The following is a 17995-nucleotide window of genomic DNA, read 5'->3' on the forward strand; positions in this document are numbered from 1 at the left end:
TAGAGTGTATCTCATGCTGCCAGGTAGCTACTTATCTTTCAGAAGATCCCACAGTAATTACTTAACAAATATAAAAACCCATGGATAAATCTGTTTTGGGGTCTATCGCAGGAATACCTTGAAAAGTCAACCACTCCATTATCCTGGCTCTAGGCAGATGTGGATGAGCCCGAAAGACGTATGTTGAAAAGTATAGGAGATTGTGAATCTGAAGACCAGGGCTTGAAATCCTGGTTTTACCAACACTGTGAAATTTGACTTTCAAAATCCACATAATCTTTGTATACCTCAGTTATCTTATATGTAGATGGAAATAATATCTGTACTCTACTGCGCTTGGCTATTATTAGGATCAAGTGAATAAAGTATGGTATGCCACATACTTTATAAATTGTAAAGTACTGGATGTCTATCTACTAATAGCAATGATCTCTCAAAAAAAAAAAAACTTTACCAACTTTGATAAATGTTAGAACATTGACTAACACATTTGATGTTTTGATATTTTTTGGAACAACGAAGGGAGGTATTTGATGTTCAGCTACAAAGAAACAATAAAGAAATTATTTGAAGTTTATAGTTTTCATGATTACATCCATGGAGATAATGCTTCCACTAACTGAGTTACGAACTCCTCTACATCTTTATGGGAAGTTTGAAGGATTACCATGGCAAATAAAAAACAAGAAAACTGAAAAACTTGTAACCTAGTGGCCAGTATTCTAGTGATATTCCCTAGACATGAACTGACTATATATGTTTATATCTATTCATCCATCTATCTAATCTACCTACCTACGCACATATATATTTATACATATATATATATTCATACATATATTTGTTTGAATTTAATCCCAAGACAGTTGATGAGTCAGGAGAACAATGCTCAAAGATTTTCAAGCTTATTAGGACTTGCCAGAGCTTATACTACACTGGCATAGTCCTTGAGAAATGAGGATTACTTACCTTCAACGATACATCAACAGAATAAGTGATGTTAAACCTAACCCCTCCAAAAAACTCACAAGGAATATGATTTAAAGATTTCATCTTCAGGAAAACATTTTAGTTTTACTGGGGCAGAGGGGAAATCACAGTATTGATCCAAGGACTGAGACTATCACTCCTCAATTCATAATTCACCAACTATTAGCACAGGACATACCTAACAATTTAAATGTTAAATATTTATTGACTTTTCTCCAACTCAATTCTCTCCCCTCAAACTTATTATTAAAATTATTTTAATGCTAGCCTTTACATGTTTCTTTTGCTTTTTAAAAGCTATTTTCTGTATTTATTGCTACAGAGATGTCCCCTTTGTGATTGTATCATCTGTGGTGTTTAAAATCAGCCAAGTATATTTCTGAGCTAGCCTCTACTTCCATCTACTGTGTAAGGAAGCTGTCATGTTCTTAGTCAACAAACAACAGACTATTGGGAAGCTAGTATGGCAGGGATAAAAAAAAGAAAATAAAGAAAAGACTGAGATGCCAAGAATGACAGGCATACATTAAAATGAAATATGGGGGTATGAGGAATTTAAAGACTCCTAAGGAAGAAGACTTTTTGAATTAAAAGATAATATATTATGGAAATGCACTATAACAGTAATATATATATATATGATATAGAAATATATGTATGAATACACACACACATATATACACATATATACATAGGTAGGTGGATTAGATAATGGATAGATATAAACATATACAGTCAGTTCATATCTAAGGATATATTGTGATATAAAGACTTAAAGTATCAAAGGTTAGATATTAGATATATAATATTGAGAGTATAGGTTTGACTTGAATAACATCATACATATAGATAAAAAGAAACAGTATATACAAGAGCAGATCAGACTAGATTGCATCAAAGACTTCAGAGTATTCACAACCTTCAGTAATTAGCATGGAACAGAATAATAAAGGGTTAAGAACATAGTATTTACCATCTAATAGCATAAGTCTCATCTCCAGATCTGCTGCTTACTAGCTATGTAACCTTAAATGAGTCATTAATATCTCTGGGCCTGGGTCTACTCATACCTAGCATTTATACATATAGAGTGGTTTGACTAAATGACCTGTAAATTCCCTTATACTTTGAAATCTTGCAGTCTATGATCCAAGTAATTAAGGTTTCTGAACCTACAACAATTAAGAGAGGGAGAAAGGGAAGATAAATTTTCCACACTGTTTTTTGAAAAAAATCTATTTTTTCTATTAAATCTATTAAATAGTACTGTGAACTTTTGGACATCCCAAACTTTTTCATCCAGATTCTAACAACCCATTCATTACCTCCAACGGTCAATAGTTTCAGGAACATAATGATAGACTTTGGAGGAAAGAGGTTCACAGATAAAAAAGGAGTTTTGAGTACAAGGTCATGAGAAAAATTAGATTTTCAAACACATTTTTTGAGCACACTAGTTCAAAAAGAAAATTGTTACATAAAGAAAGAAGAAATGGCTGTCAGTCTGGCAAGCTGCTCTTATGAATTGAAGGAAAGAATAGGAATTCAATTTGCCATTTCTTTTGAAACATTCTTTGCCCTCCTGGCATTCTTTATAGAGACACATTTAATATTCAGTACCATAAACATTGACTGACACTATTGTCTACATGACGTTGAGAAGTACAGAAAGTCAACTAATTTAAAATTCAGTATCTTCTAACTCAGCAGGGCTTCTACACACAAAACTATGCTATATAACACTGGACCTGCAGTATGAAGCAAAAAATGATCTAATTCAGGAACTCATGTGAACAGAATTTATGTTGGTTGCCGCATCATTCTCTTGGTAACCACATTTGTCCACATATATAATCATTTTCAGGTTTAATATTATTGCTCATAGTAAGGACAGTAAGAGAATAAAGGAGAAACATCCACTGTAGTTTGAGTACCCTCATAGCAACAGTGTTTGTCCTACTGTGATAACTTCCTATTTCTACTCCATATGTTCTTTCTTATGTTTATGGAAATCCATTTTACAGCAAATTTTTGTTCAGTTAGAACTGGAAGGAAAACAAAAGCAGTTAGTAAGCATTTACCATGTACCTGATACTTTACAAATATCTCCTTTGATTTTCAGAACTCTGGGAGATAGGTGCTGTTATCATAATATTACAGTCCAGGAAACCGAGGCAGAAGTTAAATAACTTGCCTAGAGTCACAGAGCTAGTAAGTAACTGAAGGAAATTTTGAACTCACATCTTTCTGACTTCCATCCCAATGTTTTATCAACTATGCCATTCTGCTACTTCATAACAAAGCCTCCATGATTGTTTTTTCCTTAAAATTATTCATCATCTGTTATGTAGAAAGGGATTCATATGAGGAATAAATAACAAACTAAACAAAACAAAAAAACTTGGCCTTGCTCTACCATGCACCAGCTGTATGACCTTGAACATGTTGCCTTTCTTCTATGGGCCCCAAATGTCTAACTTATAAAATTACAAAGTTGAGTGAAATAACCTTTAAGGGCTCTTTTCCAACTCACGACACCAATGGTTAACTAGGTTCTTTTAACGTGGGATAAAAGGAACTAGTTAGTATTTAAGATAGGATATTTCCAATTGTTATATCAGCTCACCTGATTTTCATAATATTCTAAAGTTTCATTTTCAGCACACTCATCAAGAAAACCATTTTTTTCCCAGTCATTTCCTTGGTCTTACTAAGTTGAGGAATTTTGTTCTCTTAATAGCAATAATGGTGTAGCAAAGAGGCTATTTCTTCCCATAGGGAATTCTCAGTGCTGCCATTCTTGGTTCTGGATGCCCATGTGGAAGTTTTGATGGGAAGAATGTCTTTTTCAAGTCATTTGCAAGGACCTTAACTATGAGATGATGTAGTCCCCTTATCTGTATAGGTGGAGGAGATCATAACTCAATGAAGATAGAAAAAGATGTAACTTACCCCATTACCCCTCCCTTCTATTCTAACTTATAATCAAATAGAATTGTTTTGTATTGGATACCAAGAGTTAGGTAGGGTAGAGACCTATCCTTTCTCCCATCCTAGCTGTGAGCACACAAATATATATCTTCATATATTGTGAGTAGGTAATCCTGAGCCTGAGTTTGGGCCTGCTCTCTTTTTGTATTTCTTCTTTCCCATTCTTAGGTGAATAAGTATGCTGCAGTGGACATATTCAGGTTTGGAGTTTGGAGCTATGTAGACCTTGGCTTGTAAAACTCTGGAAGACAGGGAATTTTCTTCATTGAAGAGCATGGTTACCAAAAGGAAGACTGCCTCAAGTCTGACCATTTTACCAGCAGACAGGTATCAGGCATTGTTAGAATAGCTGTTAGGCCAGTTGGAGGTGAAATGGTAAGTGATTAACTAGTAGTGTTACAAGTTTTTTTATATTCTGAAAAGTTTAAATATAATCATTTCAGCAGATTGTGATGGTTACTGAATTTTGTTTTGTTAATGCATGCTTATAAGTTCTTTATATTGCGCAGTTCTTATTTTTATACTAATACATTACCTTCTATCATACCTGTTATACTGTTCATTGAGTATTTTTTCTCCCGATTCTTTTAGAAATCTCTAGACATGAGCTATAGGTACAATTATTCCCAGATGGTCCTAGTATGATGGACTTAACCAGGATATAAGAAAAAGGAGCCAAACCCTTCTCATTAGAGGCTCAGGAATGAAACGGATACAGACTGAATTTCTATTTGTCAAAAAGTAAAGAGGAGGAAGCAGATGTAGTATCCTTGCCTCTGTGGACTCAGCAATGCAATCTCAAGGTTAGAATGAAAATAATAATTCCCCACATTTATAAATTTATAAATCGGTGACGAATAGAAGTATGTGTATAATTGTTTTATGCACACACACACACATACACTCACATACCTATCCATGTCTAATGGTACTCATCTTTAGGGTGAGGGTAAGAAAGAAAAAAGCAAAAAAAATAATTTTGTTATATACTTGAAAGGAATAACAAATTATCCATGGTAGATTTGCAGTTTCTTGTGTAATCACCTTTTTATTGTAATATGTCATAGGAACGCTCCTTTTATTCCATAAATTAAAAATAAAATAAATTAACCACTGTAAAAAATAATTTATAGTAACAAACCTTTTTACGCTTTTTATTTGAAAATAAACATGAGTTTTATATTAAAAGTATTATTCTCCCCATTTTCCAGATGTTGAACTTGAAAATCTAATCTAACAAGCATTTATTGAATATCTACAATGAGAGAGGCACAAGCATTCCTTCAGGTAATTTATATTCTTGTAGAAAGTTAAGTGTTTTTCAAGTGCTTGGTTAATAAGTAACAGAGCGTATATTTGAGCCAAAGTCTGGGACTCCAAATCTCGTACTTTTTCTACTACATGAAGATACATAGGAGAATGGGGGAGAATTATGAGTTCATCTGACAGAATTTTTCAGTTTCTTTGGTACACAAAAAAAGAGTTGACCAGTTTACCATGACTGTCAAGCCCAAATTACAGGTTATATCAAAACATGGTTCTCATTTTATAATCCAAAAGGAGGACTTTGTGATTCTCCAGTCAGTAACTCATTGATAGTAGAGAAAATTCTCTTAAGCATGGCAAGAGAAAACAAAGAAATAAAGCAAAGACTCAAAGAAAATGAAATCTACATAAAATTGACTCTAATTCTGTTGACCAATAGGGCATTATAATCTACTGATTTCTTCCTTCACTAAACATTCATTTAACCTTTGATAGTTGTTTAACTGCAGCTACATAGTCAAGGTTAAGGGACTGAAGTAAATTTCTGTATAGGTCATCAACCCTTCCAACCACTGAGAAGGAATTTTACCTAGTGTGGTCAACAACTTGAGAAGCATTGTGATGTAGTGGAAAGTATGTTGGGCTTGAGACAATAACAATTGGTTGCAAATGTTATATCTAATAATTACTAACCATGTGACCACAAGTAAACCATGAAACCTCCCTGAATCTCCATTTGTAAAATGAAATTTAAACAGTACTTACTGGTGTTTCCAAATTCCCAAAAGATATTAATCTTCTGGATTTGGTTAAGGGCAATCAGAATTCCTGGGAATTCTCAGGAATTTCTGAAATAAAAAAATTATTCTATATTTTTCATAAAGCTTTATTTTTGCATCTTTAATAATGTGTGACCACAATAATAAGCACTGAACTTATTTTCAGTGATATGAATGTATTCAAATTTTCAAATGTTTTCTGTAAAAAAAGTAAAACCAAAAGCACGATTTGTTCTCACTGTTGTTATTATTAATCAATATATTCTTACAATGATTTAAAACAAATTTGTCCTTGGACTGACCGATTTTCTTTTGTCTTTCTTAAAATTCTTACAACATTCTTTACACTCTTTACTCATCATTACGGAACTAGGATTATTTAATAACTAAAATACATTAATAGTATTTATGAAGGAGAGTATTCCATAGAGACTAAAAACTGGAAATGCCAGCAAGCAAATTGGGTGGTACTCAAATAATGTAGCATCCAGATTCCCTAGCAGTAGTAACAGAACTACTCAGAAAGAGACATCTAACAGTGAAAATGTAAAGTTTTCCTTTCCTCCCAAAATTTATTTCTAGAAACACATTCATAGAATTTTTATAGAGTATAATATGCATAGGAACTTATTAAGATTTATTTTATTTGCAATAATGACTCACCATTTGCCAAATGCATGGCCATGAACACATACTTTTAACATGCCAAAAGTGACAAGCAGTGATGACTTATTTGTCCTGACCAGTTCTTTGTTCTATGTTCTGGTTCCTTGGAAATGTTGACCTTAACCTTTAACTCCTAGTGTCACCATTTTCTTCTCTTGCTTTTAGCTTGATGTCTGTGGATTCCTTCAAACAGCACTGTCTCCTTGTTCATTGAACCTTTAATTCTTGCTTGAAAACTGCAATAATCTTTTCGCAATGTCTTGACTGATTTTTTCTTAGGGATTTGGAATTTTTAAACATGCAAATTTCCCTAGGAAATTCCAAGAAGGGATTGCAACGTGGAAAAATTAGTACTTGCAATACCTTTTTCACAAAGTTATTGTGAGATGAGGTCTTTGAAAAGTTCAAAGTACTGTATAAACATCAGATATTTTTCTTACAATTGAGACAAAAGTGTTTTTGTTTTTTTTTTGGCTTAAATTTTTGAGACAATTAGCTAACTTAATGAGTACTCTTTCCTTTTGTGGACACAGTATTAAATTCCTTCTCCTTCCTCATTTTCCTTCCTTTTTTTCCTCCTCTTTCTCCTTCCATTATTGTTATCATTAACATCATAACTATTTTCACTTCTTTTTTCATTTATCTTTTGTAGAGGGCCGAGCTCTGGACCGTGGCCCCCTGGTGAGCCCGGAGATGCCGGGGGTGAGAACCCACCTTCGGGTGCTGGGAACGCCCCTTACGGAGCTGGCTCTGCCTCCAGGGCGGAACATGGGAGGAGCTACGGCAGGGTACATAAGGGGGAACACGGGAAGGTTGGGAGGACTGGGGTAAGCCATAAAGTGCAGTAAGCAGCCTCCTCGGGTGAACTGTTTGGTCATTCCCCTTCCGCACAGGAGGGGGCCAGAACCGTTGGAAGACTGGTAACAGCAGTTGGCTTACAGGAGAGGTAAGCTTCTAGGTGACAGCTCAGGGCAGGCCCCGAGCAGCTGGCACCCTAACAGGGACCATAGGCCCCCGTAGCCGGGGAGAAGGACCAAACGCCCTGTTAGTTGGCGTATAGAAGGGAGAGCCCCGCTGGGAGCGGGAAGAAGTTGCTGGGTGCACAGAGTGTCCTGCTGGGAGCGGGAAGAAGTCACTGGTGTCAGCGCCTCGCTGTTAGATGGCCATCATGGGTCAGGGTTATAGTATCCCACTGATCAAGCCCGAGGAGAAGGCAATGTTTGCTAGTCACTTATATAAGCTTTGTAAGAAGGAAGGAATTAAGCCCCACTTAAGCCATTGTCGAGATTTTGTTGAGCATATTTGGAAGATATCCCCATGGCTAGAATATTCGGGGATTACAAAGAACGATTGGACGCTGGTAGGCCAACAGATGGTGTGCTATGAAAAGACCATGCCCGGTATGTTAATGGACATGGATTTCACCATGTAAGGGCTGATTAAGATAGTCCTCCAAGCCGCGCTGCGCCCTGCTGTGGCAGTGACCTGTGCAACCCAAGTGGGGGACTCCCTAGGAGAAACTTCTGAGGAGGAAGGGAGGCCCCAGCCAACTGTACCCCCATTGTGCTGGTGTCCTTCGGATGCTGTGGTGCAGCAAGATGGCACATGGCCTAGGGCAGTGGTGCAGCAAAACTTTCAGCCTGGAAGTCTCCCCCCCGCCCCCAGCTTGGCACATCGCCCAGCTCCCTTGCGCAGCAGCTAAAACAACCCGGAAGCACCTCCGGCGCTGGTGCAAGGCCCAAACCAGTGAAGTACCACCCCAGAGAGGAAGAGGTGGAGGCAATTGCTGCTGATCTGGCCACACTGGCGATGCCCAGTGAACCGCAATTTGTCTTTGGGCACAGTGGTAGGCCCCCTGGTGGGAGTGTAGTGACCAGGAGCCTCCAGGAGGCCATGAGGAAGGGGGAGACCCTGGAAGGATGGCACACCATACCGTGGATGTTCCCAGTAAGAGATGCCCCAGGGGGACAAAGAACCCATGAGCCAGTACCATTCAAATTACTCAAAGACTTAAAGGAAGCTGTGGCGAAATATGGCCCTTCAGCCCCCTATGTTTCCCAATTACTAAAGAACGCCACTTCCACCTGGCCATGGACCCCCGCAGACTGGAAGGATGTAGCACAAACAGTCCTTACTCCCGGCCAGTATGGGAGGCATTGTGTAAGAGAGAGGCTGACCTATATATTGGAGAAAAGGACATTACTAATGCTGATGATGCCTATGAGATGCTCACCGGCACTGGGAAGTGGAAAACCCCTCCCAGCCAACACGACTATGCCCCGTTAGTTTTTGCAGGGGTCACGGCCTGCGCTCTGCGGGCCTTTTCTAAGTTAGAGGCCCAAGGAGAAGGCTGCTCCAGGTTTACAGGCCCGAAGCAGTGGTCCACCCCCACTGATTTCGTCAGCAGAGTCCAAACAACAGTACAACGCCTCCTTGGCCTGGGAGCAGGCACTGAATTGGTCATTACCCAAATTGTGAAGGAGGGGCTTAGAGGTCCATATCAGAAGGCATTGGCTGGTCTCAGCGCAACTGCCTCTCTGGCAGATGTGGTGGACCACCTCCTGAGTACACCTGGCAAGGACCCCAAGCTAACTGCTATGGCTACCGCCATAGCTCAGGGGGTTGTCTCCAGCCTTAATGGCAGGTGAGATGCTGGTAACGGAAGGAGGGATGCTGGAAACTGCTTCCACTGTGGCAGGCATGGGCATTAGAGCAGGGACTGCCGGTCTGACCCTAACCTCAGCTGTTGGGCCTGTGGAAAACAGGGGCACCGTGCCAGCCGGTGCCACAGCAGGAGACAGTACAGAGCTTCGGTTCCAGGAAATGGGAGAGGGGGCCCTCCTCATGGGGGCCCCCACCCTGGCAACCTCAAAGCTATCCCATCCAAGTAGCCCCAGAGATCCCAATAGGACCACAGCCACTCCCAACAGGCTTGGACGAAAGATATCGCTGAGGGTTGCAACAACTGAAGTTCTAACGTACCTCGGCAGAGGGGGAAGGAGAGGAGCCAGATATTGTCATTAAGCCGTGGGACACGGTGGCAGTCCATGTCCCTTCAGCCTCCTTCCCCTGGTTAGTGGTAGGGCCTACCGGGTATTTCCCTGGCATAGTACATATACAATTACTTCTGGCAGGGGGTTCCGCTATCTACATCACCAACCCCCACTGTTATCCTGTTACTTTACCCCCGGGGACACCCATAGGCTGATCATCGCCCTCCTATGGGTCGAAGAGAACATCCCGGACATAAATTGGTGCCAAGTCGTAGATAAGCAGAGGCCTATGATGACGCTTATGTCAGAAGGACACCCTGTTCTTGGGCGGACTCTGGAGCGGACCTCTCTGTGATAAACGCGGAACAGTGGGCTCCCACATGGCCTCTTGAGACCTTATCTCTCACGGTCGCTGGAGTAGGAGGAGACCAGATAGCCAGAAAGGCAGCCAGATACTTGACTTGGAATTATGCAGAACAAACTGGATTATTCAGGCCTTTAAGGATAGCAGGGCTGTCATCTGCCCTCTGGGGCCGAGATGTTCTTGAGCAAATGAAGGTGCACTTAGTCACCCTGGAACATACGGTAAAAAACTGATCAGGGCCACTTGTATGGTGAGATGCCCACAAATTGACTGGACTTCCCAACTCCCTGTGTGGGTAGAACAGTGGCCCCTAAGTGCAGAAAAGCTCACCGCCTTAGAACATATAGTGAAGGGCTTGCTAGAGGCAGGCCATATAGAACCCACTACAAGTAACTTCAATTCTCCTGTATTCGTAATTAAGAAAAAGGCTGGCACATGGAAAATGTTAATAGACCTACATGCCATCAATCAATGCATGCGGCCCATGGGCCCTTTACAGACTGGTTTGCCATCCCCGGCCTTTATACCAAAGGATTACCACGTACAGATTATAGACATTAAGGACTGCTTTTATTCCATCCCTTTACACCCTGAGGACCGATATAAATTTGCCTTTTCAGTTCCTTGCCTTAATTTCCAAGGTCCCTCTCATAGATACCAGTTCAAAGTCCTTCCTCAAGGGATGGTGAACAGCCCCACAATGTGGCAAACTTATGTAGCGGCTGTCATAGCCCCGATAAGGGAAGCCTTCCCAGAAGCCATCATCCTTCATTATATGGATGATATTCTCCTGGCCTCTCCAGATGCGACCAAGTTAACAGCTCTCATAGAAGAGACGCTGCAATGTCTGGTGGAGTATGGCCTCCAGGTGGCGCCACATAAGATACAAAATACTGCCCCATACCTTTATCTGGGCCATACCCTGCAGAATGATTGTGCTTCACGGCAGCCACCCAATATCAACCTTCGGAAAGTCTGTACCTTGAATGACTTCCAAAAATTGATTGGTTTTCTCCAGTGGTTGCGGGCCACAAAGCCCATCCCCGAGAACCTCATGACACCATTGTATGACAGCCTAAAGGGGAATAGTGACCTTACCTCCCCCAGGGAGTGGACTCCCGTGGCCAAGGAGGCCCTTTCTGAAATCCAACACTGATCTGACAGCTATATTGTACAGTATGACCCTATTAGCTCCATTTTTGCCGTCTTACTTAACACTGACTCCCTTATTGCCTGTCTGTACCAACGACACGGAGCAATAGAGTGGGTGTACCCAAAGAAGGCAAAGAGAAGCCTTCCAGATAAATACCTCCTTTTGGCACAATACTGTTTAGACATTGCTCAATGTGGTCTCCAAATCTTTGGGATGTACCCGCAATTTAATTTTCCCACTGGCGAGGAGGTCCTCCGCCTTTATGCGGAGCGCCAAGAAGAATGGGCTGTTCTCCTGTCTATGTGTGTTTTCGTCTCATTACCTTTGCCACCATTCCTTCGGGGGTGGACTGCGCTACCTTTATCTCCTCCCTCTTGTGTCATGTCTTCCCAAACTGTCTCGGGCCCTAATGTTTTTACGGATGCCACAAAGAACAGACGCGCAGCTGTCTATGCCCCATGCTGTAAGCTGCTTAAGGTTTACTCCACTCCTCACACGTCTGCCCAGAAAAATGAGCTCTATGCCATTTGCCAGGCTCTTTGGCTTTTTCCAGCCATCCCATTCAACCTTATAACCAACAGCCTGTATTGTGCTTTCTGCCTTGCCATCTGCGGCTATCAATCCCCGCCTGTCTCCAGCGGCTTCTTTGCTGTGATGTGCAAACCCTCCTCTAAGCTCCCGCTCAACCTATTTACATTCTCCATGTTCGTTCTCACTTGAGTCTTGCTGGTCCTATTTATCAAGATAATGATATGGTGGACAAGGCCTTACTATGCCCCATGATGGCCGATGCCCAGCAAGCTCATTCCAAATTCCATTTGTCCGCCCATTCCTTGCTCCTCCTCTACGGCTTATCCAAAGAGGAGGCTCATGCCCTTGTCAAGCACTGTACCTCTTGCGTCCCTTTTCGCCCACCTCCCCGGGACCACGCTATTAATCCTCGCGGTACCTACCCCAATGAGGTGTGGCAGATGGACATCACTCATTTTGGCTCATCCCTCCTACATGTGATGGTTGACACCTTTTCCAATTTTCTTTTGGCTTCTTTACAACCTGGTGAAGTGGCCCCTCATGTTACAGCACACCTCCTTCATTGTTTTGCCCTCGCTGGACCCCCCAGAGTCCTTAAGACCGACAATGGTCCAGCTTACACTTCCCGCGCCTTTGCACAGTTCTGTTCAGAATTCTCCATTTCCCATGTTACTGGCATTCCCTACAACCCCCAGGGCCAGGCCATTGTGGAGCGTGCCAATCACACCCTCAAGTCTCTCCTTGTTAAACAAAAAGGGGGAGCTGGGGGTAGCCTCTCTGGAGCCGTGCTGGCCCAGGCGGTGTTCACCTATAATTTTTTGACTTTTTGGGATGACAATACCATGCCCGCTTTGCTCTTCTTTGTCCCCTCTAGTCCTAAGACCAAATTATCCCTCTCTGACCCCTATCCCTCCACCTGCTTAATAGGTACATGGGTGATGTGGAAGTCACCGACTGGGGGCTGGGAAGGCCCCGGCACAGTTGTTATTAGAGGACAGGGTCACCTTTGTATTTTACCAGATGGTAGAACAGAGGCTGACCAACGGTGGGTCCCAACCCGATGGGCAGCAGAACTCCAACCAGGACAGCTCGGAGGGCCGGCCTCAACCAGAGCTGGAGCAGATGATGAGACAATGGCAATGTCATCGGGGGCACTGCCGCCGACCCATGGCGCGCACCAGGAGACGGAGGAAATGGGCGAGGGCAATGGCTGAGCTGTTCCTCTTGCAACTCAGTCTCTCCACAACCCAAGCCTCAGCTGAGCACTCCAAATGGTATGACCTCACCAGCCCCCAAAGATGATGAGCGGAAGAACAAGGCCAGCACTATTGGGCAGTAATGAAAGACCCCCCCAACCGTGAGAGTGCTGAGGTGGGGGAATGGACCCTCAAAACTCTTTGTCAGAGGCAATGCCTCCAAGTTAGTGGGAGACAGCCCCTCAGATTACATCCAGCGAGGCGCCAGGATGGGTACTCTCGAGGCTGCCACTTCACACACTTTCCGGCGCCCCATGACTTTTGTAGCCTATACACAACCTATTTGCTTCACAGCGGCCAACCTCACCAATCTCACTGAGTACTGCTTGCAGCTGCGAACATTCACCATGACTTCCAATCCTCATTTCGCTCCCAACATATACAATCATACTGCTCGACTTCATGTATCTCTGCTGGCAATACCTCACTCCATAAACTGTACCCAGACCCAGAGACAGTCATATCACCAGTATTCTACGTATTTCAACCACACCCATGCCCCAACCCCATGTCTAGAAGGATATGGAGGCATATGGGAACCCTACAAGGCTTGTTCCACCGGTGTGTTCTCTTGTGGACCAACTGTAGGCAACGTGTCGCTCCATTTCTGGGATCATGTAGCCAAGTATAAGAGGTACCGACAGCTTCCAGCCCCTGCCCCTGTAGCCTCCCCCTATGGAATTTTACACTTGGAGATCTGGAAAGTGGGACTTGCCTTCGTCCCCACAAACACCTCAGTGGAGATATGGCCATGTTTCAACTCCACAAAAGCTCTGACCCCCTGCCGTGACTTCGCATGGATTACTTGGAAGGCGGTATTCGGAAATTCCTACAGTACATGCCACCATCCTAACAAGGGCAAGGATTCGCTTTGTTACCAGTTTCACGCTTCCATGGGCACCCCACCAGATGAAGCTTTCCTTCTCTGCCATTCTGAAAACACCTCTATCACACCAATGTCACCATCAGCGGGGTTGCCCAGACACAATGTCACCTGCTTCAATGCAACTCTTACCGACACCATTGATGTCCAGTATAAAGACCACCTGATCTTCCTGGTACGGCGAGTCCCCTACCAATTGCTTCCTGTCAAAGCCAAACCTTTTGCTCTTACACCGACTGACGAACTGTGGCAACGCATCTCCACAAACCCCCAAAGGCCCCTTTGACCGACACTCTCCAAGAGGCAGGCAGCACCATATTAGGACTCCTGAAACTTGCTATTGAGATCTACAAGGAGTTCCAGATCCAAGAACTGCAACAGAGCTTAGATGTCTAGGCGTCCACTCTTCAAACCTTCATGCAAGAAGAACTGGGCACTTGGGCTGTCCAAAATTCCATCAATACTCACTTCCAGCTTTCCATTAGAGCCCTTGCCACCACAGTCCTGTGGCTGGGAGACAACCTTCAGGTTACCCAACTCTACATGTGGCTACAATGCCACTATAAATATGCCCTGCTTTGTGTCACTCCGTTGCCTGTTACTGGACCCAACACCTCCTTTCCTGGGGACTGGGACAGTGTTTGCGCTGCTCTGCAGGGCACCCTTCTTGCGGAAAACGCAACTGGGGACATACACCAATTAGCCCTGTTCATCAAAGAGCTACAGAACACCAGTGTCGAGTTCCAGTGACAGCACGCTCGAGAAGCCGATGAGCTCATCCACTGGCTTGATAGCCTGGTGAACTTTCAATGGCTCACCACCTTTATAGTTCCTGCTGCGTTCCTGCTATTGACCTGCATCTGCCTCCCCTGCTTGCTGTGATGTATCTGAGCACTGATCAGACGAGCTATCCTAGAAGCGAAGGCCGACTTGCGTTCCCTCCTTGCATCCCCGCAACTCCCCGATATGCAGGACACCACCCCTGTTTAAACAAAAAGGGGAGTTGTAGAGGGTTGAGCTCTGGACCATGGACCCCTGGTGAGCCTGGAGATGCCCGGGTGTGAGAACTCGCCTTCAGGTGCTGGGAACGCCCCTTACAGAGCTGGCTCTGCCTCCAGGGCGGAACATGGGAGGAGCTACGGCAGGGTACATAAGGGGGAACACGGGAAGGTCGGGAGGACTGGGGTAAGCAATAAAGTGCAGTAAGCAGCCTCCTCGGGTGAACTGTTTGGTCATTCCCCTCCCCCACAGGAGGGGGCTGGAACCATTGGAAGACCGGTAAAGCAGTTGGCTTACAGGAGAGGTAAGCTTCTAGGTGACAGCTCAGGGCAGGCCCCGGGCAATCTTTGTATCTCCAGTATCTAACATAATGCCTGAAACATAGTAGGTACCTAATAAATGCTGACTGAGTGATCAATTGATTATTACTTTAAAGTCTTAAATGTAATTTTTGCCATGGCACACATGACAAACTTGTGTGCAGAAGGGAATGGAAAAAAAAACCACACCTCATAATATGTTCCCATTCTGCTTTAGACTGAGCATTTACAAAAACCATTCAGCTGTGACTACATTGTAGCTACAAATTGATGAGTTCTGATAGAAAACATCAATCCTCTTTCATGATGCAGCAGATATAATCCTCAAAGCATACAGCCTTGGAAAGAGTATTTCCTACTTGGACAGAAAAATCAACTAAACTCTCTTTTTTAGTCCCATGGTATAGTCTCCAAGTATGTTCCACGGCTTTCCATGGCCTTACCTTATCCTAAATAGATAGGATTGTGGTTTACAACAAAGACCTTACCTGATCCTTTCAGTTATCATTGTATTCATGAAGAAGGAAGGAAATAGAAATGAGCTGTAGTCATATAATAGGTTGGTGATCAAGGATCCTTCTCTTTCCAACCCTCCTGTGTGGTACCATGCTCCCTCTGAAATCAAGACATGCTGAGTTCTTCAGAAGGTAAAGCAGGAAAGGAAAGTTCTCCCATTCTTAACTAGTCCCTAACACATCCCTTGCAGTCTTAACCACTTAAGTCTGTTTCTGTATTGTAATTACAGTGGTTATTGGTTCCTTGTTTTTATTCTTGAGTTACATGATAATAAATTCCTAGTCATACTAATATGAAGGATTGGTGTTTTAGAATGAAAAATCATAATGTGACAAACTTTACACAGTATATAGCAGTCATATACTAAGGGGAATCATGTTCTGAATGAGTTTCTGTACCTTCTTAAATGCCTGTATCTTACTGTTTGCCCATGAAATACATCAGAGAGTCTACGCTTTATGAAATAGCACCACTGAAAATCTTAAAGAAATAAAATGAAACTATCAAAACTATGAAACCATCAAAAACTGGTTATTTTATCTGAACAAATTTTGGTGAATGTCCTTTTTCATTTTTACCCCATTGCTATGTACTATAACACACATATTCATGATGTTTATGAGATTACCTTTAAGTCAGAAAGACAATTTCAAGTTCTGCCTGTATCATATAATGACTATGTGGCCATAAATAAGTTATTTGACTTCTCAACACTTACATACAATTTTCAAAGATGATAAGTTACAGACAAGATGCTAATCTGTAAAAATAGAAGTTTTCACATAGGAAGTTCCCTACGTTGATAAATTGATAGAGATAGATAGATAGATGGATAGATAGATAGATGATAGATAGATGATAGATTTATAAAATTTCTGTGATATACTAGGAACTGTGATAAGTGCAGGAGGCACAGATATAAACAGACAAGGCAATTCTTGAATTCAAGGAGTTTACACTGTAATAGAGAAACATGAAGTATTCAAGGATTCTGGAAAGGGGGAGGGGACCGAGAAGGTGTGCCATGGATAAGTTCAAGTTTTTAGTGGGATGAAGATGGTCAGAGAGAGGGACAATGAAACTATCCATCCATCTACCTATTTATATTACACATACAACATGACTATTTCAATTAAAACAAGGAGTGGTATTTTATTGACTGCAAAATATGACTTCAAAATTAATTTCTTTAAAAATACAGAATTATGATTGGTGACAAAATAATAATGAAAGAATTTACATCTTGAAATAATTAAAAAGTCCAATATAAAGAAAAATCTCATCTTATTAAGGTTACCTGTGTTAATAATAACTTTAGGTCCAAGGTCCAAGAGCATCCCTCCTACCCAGTCATCTTTAGCTGTGGTAGAATAGTGTCTGTCTGCAATCTGAAAAAAAAATTCTGCAGCTAATTAATAATTGTTAGATCACTATTAATCTTTTAAAATATTTCCTAATTTTTTCCTTTGTGTCAGCCCTCAAATAGGGAGTGATGAATAAAGTGTTTCAGTTATGATATTTTTCCTTTAAAATATTGACAAATGGATATATAATATCTGCTATAATATATATCCGCTATAATTTATTTTATACTTATTTTTGCATTCATTTTAGCATTTCCTCTTTTTTGTTTGTGGATATTTTCTGTATAATTTTTGTAAGAGTTATATATGCACCCATATATTTGTATCATATGTGTGTACATGTATGTGCACGTATATGCACAAATGGGAAGCATAATGGCTTAGTGAATAGAGAGTTATCCTTCCATTCAGAAAGATCTAAGTAGAAATCCTGCTTCTGACCTATACTGGCTGTATGACTCTGCATAAGTCACCCAACTTCTCAGTGCCTCTAAGAATATAATTTGCAGAATAATTGAGGATATGTTTTAGAATCTGGAATTTCCTCATTGAGGAGTTCTCTAAAGTGATAGAATCATAGCTGCAGATGCCAAAAGTTAATAATACATAAAAAGCCCTTCACTATTTGCCCTTTTAACTAATCCCTAACTTTAAGTGACAAATCAAATCTTTATAAGAAAAAACAAACAACAAACTAAAAGCCATGGGATATTGGGGGAAAGAACATACAATACACTCAGCTGTTACTTCCAGATTAGCAGAGATGAGAGATATGAGGAGGATAATGCTGCCTATACATACAAACAGATTGTGAGCCACAGAGTCATGAGAATGAAAATGTAACCAAACAATCATAAGTACTGCATGTCTCTTTCACATATATTTGATCTTTCCTTCACTCATCCTGGCTCTAGTTCCTTGATA

General features: G+C 41.8%; 1 long non-coding RNA gene across 2 annotated transcripts in view; it reads right to left on the minus strand.

The window, feature by feature from the left end:
- Positions 1-15832, minus strand: part of LOC140512014 (uncharacterized) — a 48604-nt gene extending 32772 nt beyond the window's left edge. Inside the window, exon 1 of one of the 2 annotated variants that reach the window (XR_011969750.1) lies at positions 15680-15832. This is a non-coding gene — a long non-coding RNA (uncharacterized lncRNA). Of the gene's footprint in view, positions 1-6012; positions 7130-15679 lie in introns of those variants that run through there. The other variant, XR_011969751.1, reaches the window with a different exon arrangement.
- Positions 15833-17995: the final 2163 nt, after the last annotated feature.

Source organism: Notamacropus eugenii, chromosome 6 (genome assembly GCF_028372415.1).
Source record: "Notamacropus eugenii isolate mMacEug1 chromosome 6, mMacEug1.pri_v2, whole genome shotgun sequence".
NCBI classification, from domain to species: domain Eukaryota; kingdom Metazoa; phylum Chordata; class Mammalia; order Diprotodontia; family Macropodidae; genus Notamacropus; species Notamacropus eugenii.